Source organism: Peromyscus leucopus, chromosome 16_21, assembly GCF_004664715.2.
Source record: "Peromyscus leucopus breed LL Stock chromosome 16_21, UCI_PerLeu_2.1, whole genome shotgun sequence".
Taxonomy (NCBI): Eukaryota; Metazoa; Chordata; class Mammalia; order Rodentia; family Cricetidae; genus Peromyscus; species Peromyscus leucopus.
This window is the reverse complement of record NC_051084.1, coordinates 37,313,546-37,323,630: the sequence shown is the minus strand read 5'-3', so window position 1 is coordinate 37,323,630 and position 10,085 is coordinate 37,313,546.

Sequence of the window (10,085 nt, the reverse complement as noted above, 5' to 3'; positions counted from 1 at the left end):
GCAGTCTAGGGCTACCATCTAGGCTTGTGAGAGGTGAGGATGACCCTCAGCACCATGATGACCCGGGGAGTGCGGGTGATCCAGAAGCAGCACCTCCTCCTTGCTCCCCATCCCGTAGCCATAGCCGCTAGCAAGGCACAGGTCTGGTCTCACTTCCCAGTGGTCCTAACCCTAATCCTTGGCACACAAGGCCCCTGACACACCCAGAGACTTCTCTGGCTTCTAGTTCCAGGTAATACTCGAGGCTAGAAAGACTAGCCCAGTCCTAAATTCCTTTTAATAATTTAGTTTGCCTTTTTAAAAAAAAAAATAATTAATTTTAACGAGACAGGCTTTCACAGTCCAGGCTGGATCTTCATACCTCAGCCTGAGTGCTGAGATGCGAAGCATGCACCAGTACACACCCAGCCAGGCACTATAAAAACTCTTTGACAATCCAGGCCGCGAGCTCTCCATCTCTGGAACCTCATGAACACTTTCCAGTCGTGGTGGCCTCACTTGCAGGTGGCCTGACTGACTTTTCTAACCAGTTTTCCCGTGGCTGAAATTGGGCTGAGGTTCTAACTTGCAAGATTACTGTGAGGGTTAAAATAGGCCTTGGGGGGGGGGGAGGTCAGGCTAGCTTGCTATGTGGAAGTAGCCTCTGCTAGGGCAGGTTCTGTGTGTGGATTTGCCTCTTCTCTGTTTCCAATAACACTGGACCACAAAGGGACTGAGTTATGAAGAAGCTGAGTTCGTATTGCCTCATGATTCTGGAGGTCTGGGGTTGAGGGCCAGCACCTGGCGATGAGTTGTTACTGAGTCCCAAGGGGGCGGAGGACATTACATGGTGAGAAACCAAAAGCATGAGTGTGTCTCCTCTGGTCTCTCCACAGGGACCCCATCCCCGACCCGAACATCTTCTTTAACCCTAATCACCCCACAGAGTGTCCAGCCCTGCAGACACCATTGTTTTCATATCCCCAATGCCTGACATTGTGATTAAATATCAGCACATGTCACCTTTGAGGATTCTCAGACTGCATCCAAACCATAACAGGGTGTTTAAGAAATAAACCTTCACCCCCCCTCCCAGACACACACACACACACACACACACACACACACACACACACACACACACGGAACAGGGCACAGAGGCAGAGGCAGACAGGCAGACAGTGTGCCTCTCTCTTGGACCAGGGACCAAGCCTTGGCCACATACTCAGCCCTGTCCCTTGATCACTCAAGGGGAGGCCTAGACAGAGTGGTCCCTAGGCTCTGGCCTTAGTGATATGGGGTGGGGTCCTGGGACACCTCCCCCAGATCAGGGTTCCCAGATTTCAAATCATAGCTTGAAGAACCCTTGGGCCCTTGGTGGGGTCCCAGGTTCTGTCCCAAATGCTGAGAACTAGGTGAGAAGGCGATAACATTTCCCTGTTAAACCCTCCCCTGCCCGGAGCTCGGCCTTCAGGAGAGAGGCTGCTCGAATACTTGTTCCTCACACGGGGTTTTATTTATTTTATTTTTTTAAGGTCTCATTATGTAGCCCAGGATAGCCTCAAACTTTTGATCTTCCTGTCTCAGCCACCTAAATGCTGGGACTAAAGGCATGCACCGCCATCTCTGATGATGATGAGCTCAAGGGGTCTTTTTGAATATAAAAACTTAATTAGGCTTTCGGGCTGGGAGGGGTCCCCGCTTCGGTGGTGTGAAAAACACAAGATCCATTGTTTCCCACTCTTCCTACAGCTACCCTCCCCACCCACCCATGGTCTCGGCTTTCATTATCTTGCTATCATCCAGCTGGCGGCTGCCGCTGGTGCCAATGACAGCCCTTGCTGACATTGTAACAGTGTTTGTTATTTGAAGCAGCACCGGGCAGGAAGAGCCCCCCAGGTCTAAGTGGTCCTGGTGCCCCTCAAGCCTCTTTTCTTCCCCCTTTGTCATCCACATGCTCCCCATCCTCACTGTATGTCTTCCAGCTTGTGCATGCACCGAATTAGCACAGACAAGTGTGTGTGTGTGTGTGTGTGTGTGTGTGTGTGTGTAGGCAGGTGTGTACAGAGAACCCTACAGCTCACGCTCACACAGGCTCAAAAAACATACATTCCTTCTGAGCTCGCCCTTTTCTTCCCAGACTTGCTGGTTTCTACCGGGTCTACCCAGCGAACTCTCACGGCACCGTCTGAAGCAGGCGTCCACTCCCTCTCTGTCGCATTGCTTCCAGTCTACCCCTCAGCTGTGACATAGGCCACGCCATGCTCCTCTGAACTGTCCCAGCCATTATGTGACTGGCCGGCAGCTACAGGTGTCTCTCCATTAGGAACAGTCCCTCCGAGTTGCCTACCTATGCTTCCGGCAGCATCAGAGCCTCCAGGTCTCTGCTTTTTTTTTTTTTTCCAGAAGAGGAAACTCAGGTTCTGAGGGGAATTGGCTTGCCTGAAGTTGTACACTGAGGACAGGAGACCTCAGGGGTTGGTAAGTAAATGAATTGGAAAGACTGAGGAGGAAGTGGTGGAATGCTCAATAATGATCCCTAGATGAGGAATTCATAGACAGCCAGGGAGGAAGACGGAGGGGCACGACCTCATCTGTCCCACTGACTGCCTTTCCTTCTCTACCTGGCACATCTGGCTCCTCTCTCCAGCGGTGCCGTTGAGGGCAGGATATTAATACTACAGTCCCTACATCAGCTCCCATGGCCCAGAGTCCCGGGTCTAGGTCACTAATCTTACCTGGTGGTCACTCCATCCCTCTGCCCCATTTGAACCCCTTTACTGGGTGTCCCCACTGCTCCAGGAGGCAGCTTCCTATGGAGGTGTGCACCCCCTGACCCAGATCTTCATTCTGATTGCCTCTACACTTGTCTCCATGGAGTCTGAGGCCCGTCTGTGGTTGGGCACGATCAGCCTTAGCAGGGTCCATGGCGGGCATCCCTCTCCCCAAGAAAACCAAGGACTCTAAGTCTGCTAGGTTTCCTGTGCTCAACACCTTCATCTATAACACAGGAAGGGCCCAGTGGCGATACAATTGCCCAGAGCTTGCCCAATGCTGTGAGGAGCACCCGATGATGAGGGTTTGTTTATTTTTTTAATTCCGGGCCCTCTTGTATACTAGGCAAATGTTTTACTGCCTAGCTACCCCCCCAGCCCTCTTAGTTTTTGTTGTGAGATATCCTCCGAAGTTATCCAGGCAAGGCTAAAGCTCAGAATCGCCCTGCCTCAGCATCTGGGATGACAGATCTCTACCACCAGGCTCAGCTTGGAAGAACTATTTCTTATAAAGCCTTTAACAGTAAGCCGGGCAGAAGGAAGCATCTCATATAAATAGTAGCTGTCACCCACAGCCCAAGACAAAGCGAAGATATTGGGTCGGGGAGGGGTGTGCACAGGAGACCTGGGTTCTGGACCCAGCTTCAACAGAGGTTCTGGAAGGCCTCTGCCTATCTCTCCCTCGCAGCTTCTGCATGCGTGTGTCATATTTGTTGGCGTTGGGGCTTTTTATTTCTTAAATTTTAAATAAACAAGGGCTGCATGAGCACCCTAATATTCGGGGCACATTTTGAAACAGCTCAGAAATCCCCACATCCCCTTGTGAGTCAGTCCTAGGAACAGTAAGCAGAACTGCCGGCTGATACAAGAAAAATTCTGCAAAATAACAGCTGGGCAGCCCTGTGTCTCCAGGGATTTGAGATGGGGACTCAAAAATATTAGCGACCTGCTGAGGCCCTGAGGCTCAGGGGCCCCAGAGACCACCGGAGGGAACACAAAAAACGCTGCAAAAGTTCCCATGCCCCTCTGTCGCCTGTGAGGAAGGCTTTGACTTTTTTCCCCTGTGAGTGCGATTCGAAACTCGTTGGGAAATATCAGATACTTTACAAGAGTGTTTCTTTTGTTATTTTGGTGGCTTATGCATGTGCTGGATCCACCGAGCCTCCACCCAGTATTCAATGACCCGGGGCACCGGTTCGGGCTCTGGGCGCCAGCCGCTACTGCGCGGATACGCACGCGCGGATACCGGTTTGGGAACTGCAGGGACAGTGACAGGGACCATGAGCAGGTCTAGGAGAGACAGCGGGACTTTCAGAAAGTGCTCTCCTTCCCCCACTCCGGATCTGAGTCAAAAAGAGGAGCTGGCTCAAACCGAAAGAATAATTCGGTTAGCCAAGGCCACCAATATTTCTCTGGGGCCCAAATAATGGCAAGGTAGGGGCTCCAGGGCGGGAGCGTCACAGGCCCCTCGGGTGTCGCTGAAAGCCCCACGCCCCACACAGTTCCTCTTTCCTCCCCCAAAAGGCGGCAGGAAGGGTGTGTATTGGGGGGGGGGCGCAAAGAGCTGATCAAGAGGACTTTGCATCCTGCGTTCCTGGGGCATCCAGAACTGCCCCTCCCCTCCCTGGAGGCCTGAGGAATGGGGCATCTGGCAAGGGACAAGTGCTCCTTCTACCCCACCCTCACCAATTCCAAGCAACCCCGTAAGCCATCTCTGTGCCTCTCTCTCTCTCTCTCTCTCTCTCTCTCTCTCTCTCTCTCTCTCTCTCTCTCTCTCTCTCTCTCTCTCTCCCCCAGCTTGCAGCATCCTGAACACTGAGTGCGGTACAGTGAACGCTTTTCTGAAAGCCCGACATGGTGGAGTTCCAGGAGGGGCGGGAGGTCATGTCTCTGCTGCTCTTGAATGCTGCCGGTGCCTTTTATAGGAAATACCTGAAGCCAGCCTGAAAAGAATAGGCGTTCATTCATCATTTCCTGCCACAAGCCCCTGAAATCTGCTCCAGGCCCTTTGGCTTGGTGGTGCAATGTCCTCCGGCCGTCATTCAGGTCCTCACTCAGAGGTCCCAAATAACAAATTTTTTTACTGATCTCGCATTCAAGCAACATTTATTATTTAAATCTAATTCTCATAGGTTGAACTTGAAGGTGGGCGGGCAGGGGTGGGGTGGGGTGGGGGGGTAGCAGGAAGGGGTCTCCTGGGCTCCCCTCAGGAACTTGTCCTATCTGAAGGTCACTTGTGTGGATTCTGGTCTCTGCAGAGCTGGCTTCTGCGGCAGGTAGTCTCTTGCTTTTGAGGGGCTGTCTCAGGCTCTGCAGACTCAGTGATTCTCTGGCTCGGGCCCCTGCTGGCCTCAAGTTCATCTTGACCTGGAGACAGGTGTGAGGAAGGGATGCTGCTGCCTCATCTCCCTGGCCACCCAGGACACCTGGCTGGGGCCTGCTGTATGACCGCCTGGGCACAGCTGCTGTCTCAGCACAGAGTTTACCCTGTAAGCAAGATCCGTCTTGAACTCCTAGGGAGGCAGGCAGGCACACAGCTGCTCTCACCCGGAAGAGTCCTATACACACACACACACACACACACTGGCAGAGACACAGTGTTGTACACCGGGTGTGTGTGTGTGCCTGACAGACACAAGAATAAAGGCACAAGGTGGCCAAGGTCATGCATGACTATACAGAGTCAGCTGAGTCTCTGAACAGAATACATTCGTCTGGAACCTCATCCTGAGCTCTAGGTAGGGAAGACTGGCTGGACATAGCTCTTGATCTATCCAAGGGACCGGTGCCCTGGGCTGGCCCTTGGAGCAGCCCCAAATACTTGCACTAAAGTATGATAGATGGTTTGGGGGTGAGGAGGCACCTGTTAATCCCAAGGGTGAAGGGAGCCTTTGACTCCGGGAGACAGCTGGGAAGGAACATCTTCCCTCTCAGACACTGAATGATGACTTGAAGGCGGGGCAGGAAGCGGAGGTGGCTGGCTCTACATCGTGGTGGCATGCTCCGGGGAGCCTCTTGGGTCTGGTGCACAAATATGGGTCTGTCAGTGAGGGATACTGCAGTAGAGCTTGGACCAAAGGGTTGGCGCTTTGGGATCCCTCAGATCCTCCTTAAAATGCTGGGCCAGTGGGAGGGAGGTGCCGGTGCCCGTACTGGTAGCTGGATGCGTGTGCTAATGAGTTGGACCCACTCCGTGTGGTAGAGCATCCTTCCTCTTTGCTAAGCAGTCAATCTCGGGTTCGCTGTCACTGTCAAGGGGAAGCAGGGAAATGAGGCTGCCTAAGAATACCAGGCGGTAGCCAGGCGGTGGTGGCGCACGCCTTGAATCCCAGCACATGGGAGGCAGAGGCAGGTGGATCTTTGTGAGTTCGAGGCCAGCTTAGTCTACAGAGTAAGTTCCAGGACAGCCAGGACTGCTTCACAGAGGAACCCTGTCTTGGGGAAGAAAAAAAAAAAAAAAAAAAAAAAAAAAAAAAAGAATACCAGGCTGTGTTGTCCAGCTAAGGAAGCCATGGCGAGCTGGGCAGGGAGATTCCTGCTGGACTCCAGAGTCTTCGGAAGACCCCTTCCTGCTTTTCATGAGGCTCTGCCCTGGGGTTCTCAAGATCCAAGAACTCCGGAGGGGAGAAGCTTCCAAGGTCCAGAGTTCTGTATCAGCAACTAAACCCGTGGGCTTTCTGTCCAAGCAGTCTGCCACCCTCTGATTTCGTCGATGGGGAAACCAAATCTGAGATAGAGTAGGAGGCCACGCTGTAGATGAGTGACTGAGAATGTTGTGCTTTTCTTGAGCGCTATAGAGGCTGGACAAGGGACACACTGGAAGCTTGTGCCCCTCGGGCTAGTGGATGCACAGCTCCCATCTCTAGCCCTGGGGATCTCCAAGCACTCAGTAAATCCAGAGAACACCACTTCTGATTTCTGAACATTTTTTCTTCCTGTGGTTGGTCCTGTTTATCGAGAGCTCTGTTGTTTATCAGAATATCAAGTGCATGCTCGCAGGCACACACACGGTGTGCAGGGTGTTCTGGGGAATTCGCTTTTCTGGGTAAGGCAGGGTTAACTGGAAGCCCGTGTTCTTAGGCTTTATTGAAAACGTTTCTACAAATGATGGGCATTTCCCCAGCTTAGTATTTTGAAAAGTTCTACCACTTTCTAAATATGTGACCTTGGTCAAGTTACCTAACCTCAATAACCTCAGTTTCCTTATCTGTCAAATGTGCACAGTGCCAGCTCTCTAGGTTATAACAGGAAGGAGCCCTGCTTAGCCTGCTGGGTTTGCTTCAGAAGCAGCCAGTACCACTCTGTCTCCACTGTTGGCAGTGGGTCCTTGGAACTGAAGGACCATCTGCTCCAGTCTCCTCTCAGGGAGACCGAGTTCTCCTGTCTCGGAAAAGTCAGGGTAATCTTGGCACCATCTGAGCCGAGGACCCTGGGTCTGGAGCCTATGTGTTCTCTGTGTTTGTTGCCTCTCCTGGGAAAGAGTCAGTTGGTGAAGGGCAAGCCTGGGCCCCATCTTCCTGGCACTCACCATATCCTGTGTCACCATATCCCCGACCTGTCCTCTGAGCTTAACCCAGGATCTACTCTTCCTATGAAAGAGATGGGAAGGGTTCCCCCGACTAAGAGGACCTGGGCTGGGGTCTCAGCCTGATGCATCCCAGGGAGCTACTCTCTCTGCCCCCTCCTCCTTCTCTTTTTTTCCTCCCTCCCTCCCTCCCTCCCTCCCTCCCTCCCTCCCTCCCTCCCTCCCTCCCTTCTTTCCTTCCCTCCTCTCTCTCTCCACCTCTTTCTCTTTGTCCTTCATTTTTCTTTTGGAGATTGTGTCTTGCTGTGCTGCCCAGGATCATCTTAAATTCCTAGGCTTAAGTATTTCTCCCTCTCAGCTCCTGAGTAGCTTGTGCCCCTGCCAGGCTCTGGGAGATTGTTCTGTCTAGTCCCTGGACTGACCTAGGTTGAGAGGCTGAAAGGCTGCTCTCACGTGGGGATCTCAGGAGACACCAAGTTATAGACTGTTGTAAGCTGCCACGTGGGTGCTGGGAATCAAACCCAAGTTCCTGCCGGCTGTGATGGAGGAGGAGGCAGCCATCCATGGGAAAGATGGTGCTCAGACGCCTAGCTTGGGCATGTGCCCCTCACCCTACACATGTACACACGTGTACACACCCTACACATGTCCTTAATTCAGCAAATCCGGGCTGGAGAGATGGCTCAGTGGTTGAGAGCACTGACTGCTCTTCCAGAGGTCCTGAGTTCAATTCCCAGCAACCACATGGTGGCTCACAACCATCTCTAGGGGGATCTGATATTCTCTTCTGGCATAAATGTGTACATGCAGACAAAGCACTCTGGTGTGGGACAGAGAAAACCAATATTTTTATTTAAAACAGGTTGATTATAAATGTGATCTCTTTCTAAAAAAGAAAAGGGGATATGATATAGATATATAGGAGGATATAGAGATGATAAGATAAAAGGATAGATTAATCAACCTACTTTTAAAGAACAACTTGTTTAAAATGTTTTACATTGGTATAAATTTTAGTTTATTGATACAAACTTGAAGTTAATATTGTTATACTGTGTATATATATATTTCTATTCTTGTTTGAGGTATTATGTTTATGTAACTCATTTAAAATTGTAATGGATAATTAAAAAATAGATTAATAATTAGTCATCTATGATAATCATATCTGTAGCCATGTTAGTTAAGTTTTCTAGGTATACATAGATATATTTCAGATAGATAGGTAATCTTCAAACACTTCATAGACCTAGAGAATATGGCATTTAAATAACTTAAAATTCTGTTGACATGAGACACAATTGCTCCTGGCTGCACCAATTGATCCCGAGAGAATGTTGGGCTTCTAAGACATTTCCATTTGGAAGTTTGTCTTTTTGGCACAAAATGGCCTACTGGGCAAAGAACTGCCCTTGCCTTGATGGCTGACAGTACAAATGCAATGCTGTCCTTTCTGGACAAGCGGGACACAAGGAAAGCGAGCGACCACTGTACTCTGCCAAGACAGGGTAAGATGGTCTCTCAGAATTCCTGCTTCTAAAAATGGTCTGTCAGATACTCTAGGCCTGTAGCCAATTTAAATGCACCAACAATGCTAAAAAAACATTAGGTGACTGTCCAGGCTGCCAGCTGTCTTGGTCTACTTTTGCAAGATTCCCGAAAGTTGCTTGCATCCATCTACCATTTCTCAGGTACCATTATGTTCCTTCTCAGGTCTTTGATGTGGTTGAAAACTAGATAGTTGTAATTTCCTCAGTTATGATAAAAGATAAGTTAGATATAAAACCTTAAACTCACAAATATAAGATAGATATTACATCTTTAATATTGCAACTGTAATTCTTGCTCGATAATTGTTTTGTTATATGTAATTTTACCATGTTAAAGTTAAAACCTTACTTTTTAAAAAAAAGAAAAAAAGGGGAAATGCTGTGGATATCATTCTATATAAATAAAACACTGATGGCCAGTGACCAGGCAGGAAGTAGGTGGCCAGGCAGGAAGTAGGTGGGACAAGGAGAGAGGAGAATTCTGCGAAGTGGAAGGCTGAAGGAGAGACACTGCAGCCACCGCCAGGACAAGCAGCATGTGAAGACGCCGGTAAGCCACCAGCCATGTGGCAAGGTATAGATTTATAGAAATGGGTTAATTTAAGATATAAGAACAGTTAGCAAGAAGCCTGCCACGGCCATACAGTTTATAAGTGATATAAGCATCTGAGTGATTATTTTATACGTGGATTGTGGGACTGCGGGGCTTGGGGAATCTGGAGAGAAGCCCTCCAGCAACAGCACTCATACATAAAGTAAATAAAATAAAATAAAATAAAATAAAATAAAATAAAATAAAATAAAATAAAATAAAATAAAATAAAAGACAGCAAGTCCATAGAAGTTCAAGTCCCTTAAAGGGCACAGCATATGCATAAAACCTATGTACATCCTGTGTACTTTTTCAAAAAATGTTTTTGTGTGGGTATGAGGTGTGTGTGTGTGTTTGTGTATGAGTGCAGAGGTCAAAGGACAGTCTCTGGTATCAGCCCTTGTCTTCTACTCTGTTTGAGACATCCTCATGACTGATGCATGTGCTGGCTAGCTGGCCACAGGCTGTTCCTGTTTCCCATTCCCATCCTGCCATAGGTGCACCGGGATTACAGATGCGTGCCCTACCACATCCAACTTTTTTGTGGGTTCCAGGGATGCAAACTCAGATCCTCACAGTGAGTGATCCTCACAGTCAGGGTGGTTAACTACTGTGATGAAAACCCATGACCCAGGAGCAAGTCTGGGGAAGAAAGACTTTATTTG